This window comes from Anser brachyrhynchus, assembly GCF_964034855.1.
Source record: "Anser brachyrhynchus genome assembly, chromosome: 5".
In the NCBI taxonomy this organism is placed as follows: domain Eukaryota; kingdom Metazoa; phylum Chordata; class Aves; order Anseriformes; family Anatidae; genus Anser; species Anser brachyrhynchus.
The window spans coordinates 10,537,289-10,551,065 of record NC_137699.1 but is presented as its reverse complement, the minus strand read 5'-3'; the positions used below and the strand labels follow the sequence as shown (position 1 = coordinate 10,551,065).

Here is a 13,777-nt window from a genome sequence, read left to right as displayed (position 1 = left end):
AAAGTGATGAAAGACTTCTGTTAAAAACAAGAGTCCATCACTTACTGGTGTTTATGAATATATTCTATAGTTGTAGAAATCTGAAAATCTGAGCTATCTCAGTATCCCTCAGCTGGAACAGGAATAGGAGGAGTGGTGAAATGCGGAACAATGTTGCTCCCCATGTTACTGTCCAAGTGGTTATTATAACACTATTAACTGTACCTACTATTACTTTGGAGGTAACGTGTGTCTCTATTTGGCTTTTAGGTTTACACCTCCCAAGTGCGGCTGTACCACTCAGTTTTCCATAACTGCTGCTTCAGACTGGTAGGTACAACATTATCTGTTCTCTTCTTTTTTGATATGTTTTCTTGTTGTGAAAAATAAATAAATAAATAAATTGTTCTCTGAATAACCAAACACATCCTCTAACTTTCAAGAATATCAGAAAGTCTGTGAGGATCAAGATGAATCACTTGACACATGCATATTTCAGTGAGCATGTGGGTGGATGCCAAAATGTTTTACCCTTATTGCTATTAAATTTCAGGATACACTCCTGTATCAAATTTATGTCATTGATTCCACAGATCCTTCACTAACAAAATTTGTCAGGTGATGACTAAAGAATTAGCCTGAGCTTTGGAAGATTTAGATTCAGCTCCATGTAGGATGTAGGTTTCCTGTGTGGTCTGGTGCATGCTCCTAAGGTCATTCAAACAGGATGCAGAAAATCTATGTTCTCTCCCTTGTACAAGGGGATTTGTTTCCAGTTCTCTCTGAACAGTTGTCCAGTAATCAAGGAATAATGGTTTGGGTTGGCAACAATCTTTTGACCCATCTTTGCTGCTGAATCACTTCCATATTGCAAGGAAGGATTAAAGAAGCCAAGAACAGCCATACTTGTTCAGCCCCCATAGCCTACTGCTTTGACTCCCACATTAAACAAAAGCGTGCACCTATGGAGGAGTACAAACAAGGCAGGCATATGTGATATCTCCCCTGTTAATACTCTCTCAGCCTCCAGCTGGAAAATTTCCAAAGCCCACTGCTATGTGTCCACTTAGTAATCCTCTTTGAATCTCTCTTCCACATTGTTATCTCGTCTCCTCTTCACAAAATGTATTTTGTCATCTAATATGTCCTAAAGCAGGTCTAATACAATTACCTTCTTGATTTATTTCTTTTCCTTGGCCATCACTTCCCTAAAGTGATGTTCCTGATTTTTGTTCCTGATTTTTTGTTGTTGTTGTTGAAAATGACAAGGGAAACCTCACGGTGCTACTCATGACTTTAAAGACTTCTGCCTCGATTGAGTTGTCTCCATTTCCACGTTGAAGATTGCTAGCCTATGCAGTCATTCTCTGTGTGGAAGCCATTCCATTCTTTTGAATTCCCTCTCATAAACTTCTCTAGTTCTAGTATATTCTGAGGTCAGAAGACCAAAACTGTCCACAGTATTTATGGTGTCAACAAGCCATGGATTTGTTCAATAGCTTACTGCATTCTCTTTTCCTACTGTAGCCATTCCTAGTGTTTGATTTTCTTTCTGACCTTTGCTAAGCACTGAGCACAGCATGGCTCTCTATATTATCACTCCAACGTTTTATTCTTAAATACTAATGGTCATCTCAGAGCCAACATATCACTTAGGATATGTATTATATGAAGGTAGGACAAATTTTCTGATGTACAAAACTTTACAGACAAATACACCCAAATCCTAATACATAGTTTATATATAAATAATTTAGTCCAGAAATGAGAACCAGGAGTAGTAACACAATCAGCGTCACATGGAAAATGGAGATCAGATTCCTAATACCTACTCAGATAAATAATTAATTTTTTATATTACTTATTGATTGGAAATCAGAAGTATATCTCACCCTTCCTAATTTATTGCTAGCACTAGGCTGCAGGCTCTCTCCTGTGTTTCAAACATGCATTTTCTCTCTTGCAGACCTCCATAAATATTTAATTGCTTAACTCAGTGTGGATCAGCTTCAGGCAGAAGGGACAGACACCACATTATTCCACTGACTAAAACCAATAAGAAGGGAGGAAGGGAGAAACAGAAGATAGAGGGAAGAATAAAAGTGTAAGGAGGGAGAGAGGGAAGAGCAAGAGAAAGGAGAGGGAGAGGAGGAAAGAAAGAAGTTAATGTTTGTTAGACAATATAGGGAGCTGAACTCATAGGCTACCTTAGTCGTTGTACTACTGAGGTAGTGGATAACTTGTGGGGTACCAGTTTCTGCTACCTCTTGAAAGAAGATTGGCCTCACCTCAGGAAAAACAAACAAACAAACAAACAAAAAAACTGAACTGCTTTATTCCAAGGGAGACTTCAGGATCAAACTGAGAAAAGTAACTCTGATCAGAACATAGATGCCTTTTAATTCCTGGAGATGAGGATAGGAAATGAGCACAAGCTATGGCTTTCTCAGTGGCTTCCTGTTGGCATTTTGTGGTTCCTCAGCCCATATTCTCATTTTTGCACAGCACATTATTACTAAGTCTGACTCTTCACAGGTTGAGCCGGGCCTGAGGGATTTTGCCAGAGGATTCCATGTGGTGGCAAAGCCGCCCCCTTGCTGCTGGAGTCTGACTGAAAACCAAATGGGTTTCGGATCAACAGAGTCTGAAGTGTGATCTTGAAAGTCATTAGACTTCTGTTAAATAAAAATAAAACTGCTAATTATATCTGAAGATTTCGGTGTAAGTAATTCTTTAAATGACAATTAAATTGCTAAAAGAACTAGATACTGAAACAAAGGATGAAGCCATAATAAGGTATTGCTGACAGACAGGATCTTTAGAGCCTCTTCATCAGTTCATTCAGTTTCCCACAAATAAGGCTATTATGGCAATGTTTTCATTCATGCCTCATTTCTATGTGGATTCTATGCTTTTGGGGGGATATGGATTATTTTATACTGTACGTACAGCAACTAGTCTAGTGGGATCCTAATCACTGTTATGGGCTCTGGGAACTGGCAATATAGTGATCATCTATTTCAGTTATATATGACCCATTTTTGTCACCACTATCTACTTTTATGATGTCTCTCTTATGGAAAGAAAAAAAAAAACTTTTAAAGCAATGGTATTTGTGGACACCACTGCCAGCATACTCATTTAAAATATTTGGTTCCCAATATGTGAAGAAGAAACCTGAATAAAATCAGCAGTCCTTTAAAGTCCTTTGAAAATCCAGGCCTATGGGATTTATGTGTTCATTTCCCATTGAAATAAAAAGTAAATAGTCAAATACCCTGTGCAGCTCTGAAAACCGTATCTTAAGATTTATGGCAATGTCTAAAAAGCTAAAAAGACAATTCTTTCTTCAGCAAGCAAATATATTATTGATGTCCATATTTAGTTGTATTTTCATTCTCCAGTAAAGAAGAAAACATTGGTAAGCCTACCAATTTTATTTTTTAATACAATATATATAATTGTTTTCATTAGTAGCAAAATTACTTGTGTTCAGCTATGTACTATGCATTCTCTGCTAAGTTATAATACAAGCCAAAAGCTTTTATTGGGTATGTAAATAGTTTATTATTACTAACAGTTACACACAGCCAAGTTTAGCTAAAAAAACATGGCTGGATTTAAAGGGCACAAACCCTCCAAATAATCAATTCTTTAGGGGGTTCTGCAGCTTTTAAGTATGTTTCTGCAGAGCAGAAATCTGATGTGGATTATAAAAAGAAAACAGTACCCTAATAGCTTACAGTATTATTTTACACCACAAAATTGTACAATTCCATGTGTACGCTGCATAACACAGGGCCAAAATATGCCCTTGCATGTGTCCCTGTTGGATTTAACATGACAAAATGTTCAAATCAGAAAGAAAGTTATTGTAAAAAAATTTCGGCTGTAACATTACTGTATTGGGATGCATGGTATTAGCATATTCTGTGCAATACAGCAGAGTTTTCACTTGGACCAAGTCTACCTCTGCCTCCAAAGGTGGAGAGGCCTCCTGGCAGTGCCCCAGGCAGTTCTGCTAACTGAGGAATTACTACATGGGAGCACATTCCCCACCAAATTAAGGTCTACATTCGCTACATTTTAGTCCATCAACTGAGCATATGGAATCTGAGGATCCAGAACTTAATACCTGATCTTTAGTCAGGCCGTAAAACATAAGGGTTTAGGGGGAAAAAAATGGAATTTTAATGAGTTAAAATTTAGTTCCTTAGCTGTTCTCTGGTGCTGTGGTTTTTTTTTGTTTGTTTTGTTTTTTTTTTTTTTGCTTTTAGCTCTCTGTATAATAACAATGTCATCACACTGCACTGCACTGCCCGGTTTTCTTCCATATGTAGGAGGACTAGGAATTGGCTTTTTCAAGAAAATGGAAGGAGGACTAGGAATTGGCTTTTTCAAGAAAATGGAAGCTTGTGGTTCTCATGAAAATGGCTGAATCAGAAGTCAGTTCTTGAACAAAACCTCTAAGCGTGGTTACACTTCTGCTAAAACGATGACAGTTGAATTAAATGTAGTTATCTCAATAGTGCCTTCTGCAGTTTCCCAGAGGGGATGTGCTCAGGCCGTGCTGGCTACATACATCAGGGTTCCTCCCCTTCTCAGCCACCCTGAGGACAGAAGTGAACCCCATCCGCTTTAGTTGCTCACAGAGCTGAGTCTAAAGCCAATTATTATTATTACCCTGTCTTTGCCACCAGTGTGGATGTCTGACACACTGTAATCCTGCAGAGATGCTAGGATTGGGAAAATATTTTTACACAGAAGTTCAATATTTGCAAAGAATTATGCACAGACCCTGCAGGGCTATAGCTTTGTATATGCAGAGAGGCAGAAGCAATACAGAGAAATTAATACTGCCCATCCAAGACACCTGCCGTGGAGTCGGAGCCAAAGTTTTTTCAGTGCGCTTCCAATAGCCGAGTCCTAATGTTAAAGAGAAGTGAGTTTCTGGCAAGCACAACACAACTACACAAAAATGAAGCTGTTGTTTAGGAAACATTTAATTGAAAGATTTTGCATAACAATGCGCTCCTCTGTCAAAAGCTGAAATGTTCTGATTTCACTGAAATAATATTTATCTGAAAAAATTAAAAGAGTTTTCAAGAAAAAGAGTATTTTGTTTTGTCACTTCTGAACTGAAAGTCTGTAGTTTTTCTTATACACAGAGTAGAAGCAAAATAAAATGTTTCACTCTTTTTTTTTTAAGAATTCTCATGTTAGAAATCCAAAATTTAGATGGTTTTCACCTAAATGGAATAGGATCAACTACTGAAACCTCAGGTTTTCCACAGGCCGAATTTGTCTTCTATGTAGCATTTTCCACCCTCTCAGAAAAGAATGATCAGCTCTTGTGTGTCTTCAGCTTGTTCCCGTAATTACAGGCAGGTGGCATAAGGTCAGGAAAGAAAATCTTTTTCCTCAATGTGCAGAGAAAATCCTGATTATATACACATTTATTAAATCAGCTTGTTTGACCACACCTCTGAGTTCACACTACTTGCTACAGGTGGCAAGTGTACCTAATGAGAATAAAGATGTGTAGATGCACACACACCACACAGTCATACAGTAAATAAAAAGAAATCTGTGGTTAAACACGATTGCCGCATGTTTTAAAAAAATAATGCAAACTATTCTACAGCCGGGTTCCACAAATCCATAACTAACTGCAGATTTGCCACCAATCATATATCCCTTCTAGGTAAGCTGTTTCCTAACTGTGATAATGCTAGCATATGATGGCAAATGAGTATTAAACAACATTTTTGTGGAAAATTAAAAAAGTAGTTTTTTTTTTTTCCCCCCATTAGGTAGAGAGATTTTAGCAACAATTACTCTTTCTGTAGGGGCAGGGTAGGCACAACGTACTGACGTCCTTAGCTTTTGCCCATCTAACTCAATTCAGGGATGCTGGCAAGGTTTGCTCATTTATCAGGGCACTCTTTGCTCGGCTTGGTTTCACAGTAGCTGTGAAACTGGGCTCCAAAGCTGATGCACACCACAGATATTTATGCATATAAAGGGATGGAAGGAAGAGAAAGCTTTCAAAGAGAGGGCTGGCTGTTCCCATCTGGAGCTGTAAATGAGAAGCTTTAGCCTCACGCTGCCCCACAGGGGACATGCACACCAATGCAATAAGGTTTCCTATACATCTTGTTAAGCCAGCATTAGATTGAAAAATGCCAGTTTTCATCCACACGCCACCATCTCCTGAGCCCTCAAGCTTGTCCTCAGGTCTCATAAAATACTTGCTTCCACCTGTTTCCACCAGTATCCCCTAGAGTTTACCATGAATTTAATTGCCTGCCAGTTTTTATGTCTGCTTAAACTACAAGACCTTTAAATAATTTATGTCCTAATTACTGTTCATCATTTTTTAACTAGAAGGCTCAATTCCATTCACACAAAAGAAAATTCATGGGATTCATTCTGAGGAAATACTTTCAAGGAACCATATAAAAATAGCAAGTGTGATCGTGGTTTTGAAGAATGAACTTAAACTTACTTTAATAAAACGTCATAGAAATATTAATCATTCCCTCCTGATATGGATCATAGTCATTTTAGCACAGTTTCTATTAAATAAGTTCATAGTTCACGTGATATGTAATACCTCAGATTTCTGGTAGAGCTTATTTATTGATCATCTCACTCAGGGTTACCATTCTGCTTGCAATTTCTATTCCTCTCTCCCAACAAGCAGGATTAAACCCAACTGATGTTTCAATCAATCTCAGCTAACACAACCTCAGGCTATCAAATTCATCTATGATAATTTGGAGCAGAAGCCAGCAATGCCTCTGAGCCACAGTTCAGAATTAAACTTTTTTTTTTTTTAATCACTCTCCTTTAAAAAAAAACACTTTTTTTTTTTTTTTTTCAGGACTACAGTATTTCCAGGTACAAGCCAGTAATGCCTAAATTTGCTCTATGATTTGTGGCAGGGCATCTTAAGGAGAGGGGAAATCGTTCTAATGGAGTGTTATAAGTTTCTTGAGTTCAACAAGTTAATAGAAGACATATGTCTGGAATGATTTTGCTGTTAGCATTTTGTCTGAGAAATATACACAAAGGAAAAACAGAAGATGAAATTATAGGACAAGGGCAGAGTAAAAGCTTTTGAAGTTTTACTGTCGCTACCAGGAATAGCTGTAACTTTTTTACAGGTTTATGGCATTTCTGTTAAGTATATCCTGGCCAATACTTTAAAAATCTGATTGTGAATCCATGCATGATTGCTTCTCTGCTTTTGCCCAATTGGGCCTATTTAAGAGAGTAGGGGCCAAAAATTCAAACGTTCAAAGCATCCAGAAGCTCCAAAAATGAATTCAATGTGAATTTGAAACATACGCGATTTTGTAGACATAATTAGGAGTTACAGGAGACATTGGTCATTAAAAGGTTTACTTGAGAAAATAAAACTGTTAGGTATTGAGCACTGTAGAAAATGAGAACAAAAATAATCTGGCCATGCAAACATATTTTTGCATAACTTCACTTAAATGAGTGGTGTTACATTTACGAGGAAATGTTTTCAGAAGCTGGCTCTTAGTTTGTCAATAAAGGGCCGTTCAGCCTCTGCTCTGGCTCACCGATGCAATTCAATGCCTGCTCTCTGATTCCCTCTCCTCAGGAAGCCCTCCAGGCACGACCTACCAGACAAGCTACCTGGCCTTTAGGGCTCAGAAAGGCAACGCCGGTGATCAGAACAGGTGCTTGGCATCGTCACACGAGAACGTTTTCACACATGCATTCAGGAACAGGATGTGGTGGTTGCTACATGCCCCAGTGTACATGCACTGACTGCTGGTGACTGTGCATTTGGTCACATACCAGGTGCGCTGGCAGCCATGTAACTGGGGGAAGGAGAACATAGGGCTCTCCATTAGTTTCAGAACAGACTATCAGCATTTACCATTCCCCAAAAGATCGGGCAGAACTGCAACAGTTGGCAAAAAGACAAAAACTTCAAATGCCTACTCAGTTCTGATCATAAGTTATATAGGAGATGAGACATTGCAGATAGTTTTCTGTACACATTCTGGAGTAAAGGTGCTACACACATAAACCTACTAAAACCAAACTGAAACAACAACAACAAAAACCCACCAGTACCTTCAATGATTTACAGAAGTCACTTCTCAGTTGCCAACATTTATCTTGTTTGCTTGAATACCTCACCACGTTTGAGCTTTGCCTATCTTAGACTCTGGAAGTGCGATTAAATATTTCACCTAACACTGAGAGAGGTGGCAAAGATCTCTGAGCTGATTTTGCTCCCCAGCTTTCTCCAAAGGTCTAGCAGATACTCTGTTTTTTCCCTTCAGGAAAGGCAACATATGGAAATAATATGGGGCAGATCTCTCTCCAAGACACTTTTATGGTCTTTGAAACCTGACTGTTCAGGCGGTAAAAGTATTTCTTGACATAAGTGCTCTCAGCTACTATGTCCTTGTTAAAGCAGTTGATTGTGTTCAGTCCAGCCTGCACAGACACAGTGACCCACATGCTCTTCGTCGTGACAGATCTCTCCTCCTACCTCCAGTCAAGGCATATCATGCCTGTCCTGGTGTCTGTCAAGAAACCAGCACACAGCCACTGACAGCAACCTACCTTAGTGCCAATTCTCAGCACTGGGTGACGCCGAGGTCTCTTAAAGATAGCTCAATATTTTCCACTTATTTCCAGAGAAATGCATGTTTGTGTGCCAAAGATACAATGAGAATCCCACTTCCACATCTTCTGCCCAGGCTTGGAAGTATCCTGCCCGCAAAGACTGTTTTGCATGGTTTCAAACACACCAGGGGATTACTGGGCCACTCTTTAAAGCACAGTATGGGATTTCATACCTACTTCAGGTATATGCTTTTGACATTTTATTGTTAAAATTAGAAGAAAGATTTTTATAGTCAAATTGCATCAAATACAACACTTGCTTTCATTGTATCTCTGATTTAAAATCTGATAGCTGTATTCTGTGAAAGGTTTCATTAATGAGAGTATTGATGCGAACTCATAAAAGGAAAGGGACTATATGCAATCTGCTTAGCAATGCTAATATTGCTTTGCCAAATGTTTCATCCCAATAACTTTAGTATTAATAAGGGAATTTCAGAGGATGTTGCTGTAATAAATTACTTTTCCTGAGAGGGATTAGAGTCCTCTGATGGTGCCCCATGTGTTGTAATAACCCTGGGCTACAACAGTTTCATCACATTGAGGTATCCTTTGTTGATTTATTGCTTAGCTAATAGTCTTCCAAGGAGAAACTTGCTAATATTTCATAATTCACTCCACATACATGTGAAAACACAGAATATTATAGGCACCATCACACTATGAATTTCTTATTGTCCCAAAGACTGGCCCAACAGCAGGCGTCATTCCAAGGGCTCATCAGTATCTAAGCTAAGGGTCCTGTTCAGACAGTGAGATGCATTAGGAAATGTGACTTCTGTCTTTCAAAGAGACAAAGACTTTGAAAATCCTTTAGCAGTTCCTTTACAAGATGTACGACCATAACCCATTCCTCACACAGTAGCAACTAAAGAAAAAAAACTAGCCAGCTAGCTAAAAACACAGTTAATTATAACTTTAAAAAGATGTGGTACATCTGTAGTACATGATGGGAAAAAAATCAGTTACTTACTTTGTGGTGCACATTGTATCTTTTTCTTTTAATCAAAGTTCTTCATGGAATATGAGCCAGAGAATCCAGATTTCTGTGGATATAGGAAAAAAAAATCAGGTGTGTGCTTTATATTTACATTAGAAATATTGTTCCTTGAAAAAGGCAAAAAACAAACAACAACAACAAAAACAAACAAACATACAAAAAAAAAACACTTAATTTGTGCCATATATCCATGGAAGATATAAGGGGTTTTAATTTTCTTTAGGTAAATTGTATTTAATCACTGAGTAAAAATTAGACCATTCACTAGGAAAAGGACTCCATACATTTTACAGGAGCCAATTTGTCGTTCAATTTTGCAGGCAAAACTCTATTTAAGTTTTTAAAGCCAGAATAAAGAATGCTGAATAGAAACTCATATGAATTCTCATTAAAGAGAGATTGCTGACAGCATTGGTCTGCTTGTGCCTTGAAAACTCATTCTCTCAACGTCCACTTCCTTTGGTGACAGACTCGTCGTCTCTCTAATGAGTCCAATAACAAGCAAGCAGTTTGGGCATTTGTTTATTTGTTGTAGATGATTGCCTTAAAAGAACAGGACCAAAATAGCTAGTTTGTCCCTGTTTCATAATTACTTCTTTCTTGTTAAAACTCTATTTTTTTTTTCCCTAGTGAGTTCTTTGTGGGGCTCTAATGTGAAGTGTTTTGAAAGGCATAGGGACAATATTATTAACTACTATTCATAGCTGGTTTGGTAACGTAGAACAGCAACAAAGCCTTTCCATCTACCCAAGTGTTGTGCTTTAGGATTATATATGTCTTTTCTCTCCTTGTCTTGCTCAACTCACTCATGTGCCAGCTACCCAAAATTGCTATGTATGAGGTTCATTGGTAGAATATATCCATGCTCTGAATACTTTCTGCTCATGCAATAAAAATAGTATTCTAGGAGCTACACTAATGCAAGACGTATGATAAATGCAGAGAAGGACGAAGTAGCAAGACTCCTTTCTTCCCTCCCTGATGTTTAAAGGATAGCATGGCAGGACAATAGAAAATTAAACAGTGGCTACTGAACTGTCATAAGGTAGGATCAAGGCTACAAGTCTTACGTTTAAAGAGTATGTCCCAAAAATTCAGGCAGAAAAAGGAGATATGGTCTGTGCTCATTCACTACTGGTTTTCTAAAGAAAATCTTATATTTTTTTTTGCTTCAGACCCCATTTCTTCTCTCTCCACAACGTACCAATGATAGACATACTAAATCTTGCAGGCAGAAGAGCAGCAGGAGCTATAGGAATACCTATTTCATTTTTTTTTGAGAAACACACACCATTTTCCATAGCCACTTTCTAGAGACTTTGTAAGACTGTCACCTTCTCTAGTCTATATTTCTCCATCGCTTCTACAAGCTGCTATCCAGCAAGCAGCTCCTACACCAAATCTGAAAGTAAATTCTCTTTTGATTTTGGTAGTGTATTCTAGTAAGTTGCTGTACACTTGCTAGATATGTTTACTAGATTCTTATAAAGAATAATGTGGAGCAAGCAAAAATAGTTTGTAACATTTTGCAGAGGATTGGCAGAGACCAACCATCCACATAGCAGGTGAATATTAACTTTCCCTTGCTAGGAAATAAAACCATTTTCATCTCAACCTTTTTTGTCATGCGGGATCGTGCAGGTGCGCAAACAGTACAGGCAGTTGTTGATGGCCGTGAAATTTCAGGAGCACAAGAAATCAGAATGGTAGCAGCCCACAGTCGTGGCGGCCCACAGTCAATGGCAGCAGAATTTAAGAGCTGGCCCAAGATAAACTAAGTAACATTGAGGTCATCCTTCTACACCCACCAGCAGCTCCATAAGGGAATGGCAGTGTGCCACACAGACTGGCACCTTCTTTCAGGATAAGGAACCTGAACTGATTCTGCTGAAGGAAAAACTGTGTAACACTGTTCACAGTGCGTCTTTTACTTAATCGGCCCCATTTTAAGAGAGAATGTACCCCTAAGAACCTGTTAAAATTCCACCTGGAACATCACCATCATCCCACTGCTTCCTTAACACTGCATATTCTCCATGAATGCCCACAGCACAAGAACAGATCTTAGAGTTTTTGTGCTTTCATCAGTGAATACAGTGTGATTCAAAAGTAGCAAGGGAAGGAACAGCAAACTTCAGAGCTGTCTTTTGTGTGCACAGTAGCAACTTGGTATAGTAAATGCTAGTGCTGTACAAAGCCTAGTAGCTTTCTCTTGATATATCCTAATTTGTGCCCTAAATGTGAAAATATATGGCAAGCTTACATGTGTTTTTATTTTTAAAAGCAACCTTTCACTACTCACAGAGAAATTCTTAGAGAGAACATCTAGAGAGAAAATCTTCTTAGAGAAATTCTCAGAGAGAAATTCTTCACTACTCAGAGAGAAATTCGAGAAATTCGAGAAATTCGAGAAATTCATGATTTCATTGATCCAGTTGTTATAAGAAACTACTAACAACCTTGGTGATGTGGAAAGAAGAAAAACAAATATATATATTTGTAATGGCGTAGATTTCAGGTTCAACTTCTCAAAAAGTTGTTTTTGGGGATGTGCCTAAATCTGTCCGCTGACTTCAATGGGCACCCAAAACCAATAAGCATACAAATTCAGCCTGAATAAATACACCACATTACACTGTAAGCTTCAAAATGAATTCCTGCATTTTATCTAGCCACACAGGATTTTAAAGAATATGCTAAGAAATCCTAAGCCAAGTGTAGTGGGGGTTTGCAGGGGGCACAAGTCTGTAATAGACTTGAGCACTCTCATTTAAATTGCTGAGTGTTATTAAGATAGTCAGTCATGAGGATCTAAACTTTTTTTCCCTGTTATCATCCACTCCCCTCCATTGAAAGAAAGGCAGCATTATACCATGAATACGCTCCAATTTCCTCGGCAGGATAAGCCACCCAGGTACTATATGTAGGTCAGTGAGGTAGACACCTTTATTCCATCCAATCCAAGTAAAGTGTACAAAAGACAAAAATGACTATTGGGACTCTTCAGCATGATCAAAGTGGTGTTAGTGTTACAGATTTGTTCTCATTCTGGTCACATAACTGTTACTGCCTGTGGCACATATAAAAAATACATGGCACTTTTAGTAAAAGAATGACAGGAAGAATGCTGAGAGAAAAATGCAAGGCTGTGTCCTTTCTAGTTATAAAGAAAACACAACAGAGTTAAAAGGCAGAACTAAAACATAAAGATCAAATAATGATCCTTTTCCACTGGCAATCAGATTTACATCTTTTTCTACAAAAAATCAGCAAGCACAGAATTATTCAGCCTGCACATCTTGCTGTAAAAGTAGGTGCAGACCCAAAGATTAGGCACATACCCAAGATCCAAAATACCCATCTAATAATAGTTTCCAATTGTGTTTTGTTGTTGTTGTTGTTGTTGTTTTGTTTTTGGCAATCAAACAGATCTAGTGAATTTGTAGACCAGATTTGCTCACTGATACATAAAGAATATTTTGCCTTTAAACAGATGAAACCAAGTGAAGCAAAGGACAAAGAAGTAGAACACGTTATTACTGAAGAGGTATTTCATAATTGTCTGACACATTTCAGTTTAATCAAATCCCCTGCATGTTACTGGTAGCCCAGTGCAGTGTTCATTTAATCAAGCTGATACAGAGCAGCTGAAATCAGGGCCTGGTTTGACCAGCTTCCTCGACTTAATTTCCTTTCCTTCAAGTTGGACATATTGGCTCCACACACTTTGACACTTCTGCTAATGAAAACACCAATATCTTGGTGCAGTTGTAATGAAAACACGAATCAAAGCTTCAGGATCAGCCCCTTCATCTGTTACCGATGGTTGGCAAGAGGGACATGGGAACCTGATGCCAGTGCAGAGCTGTGCACCTCGGATGGAAGAACTCCATGCAGTGTTCCCTCCCTTCAGCACATGGGAGATGGCACCTGGAGTTGTGTGCAATTAGGGATTTCCCAGTAAGAAAGACATTGACATGTTAGGACACATTAGTGTGCCTCAAAAATGAAAAACAAAACAAGGAAGAAGTAAGACAATTGGTGAAACGAGCAAGAGATTGAGGACAATTTCTCAATGTGTAATTCACAGTTAATGTCAACTGCATTTAGTCTCTTTAT

At 38.4% G+C, this 13,777-nt stretch overlaps 1 long non-coding RNA gene across 1 annotated transcript in view; it reads right to left on the bottom strand.

Moving 5' to 3' along the window:
- LOC308195544 overlaps nucleotides 1-13,777 on the bottom strand; it is a 181,667-nt gene that overhangs the window by 101,714 nt on the left and 66,176 nt on the right. Inside the window, exon 2 of the long non-coding RNA XR_013951606.1 lies at nucleotides 9,632-9,704. This is a non-coding gene — a long non-coding RNA (uncharacterized lncRNA). The remainder of the gene's footprint in view (nucleotides 1-9,631; nucleotides 9,705-13,777) is intronic.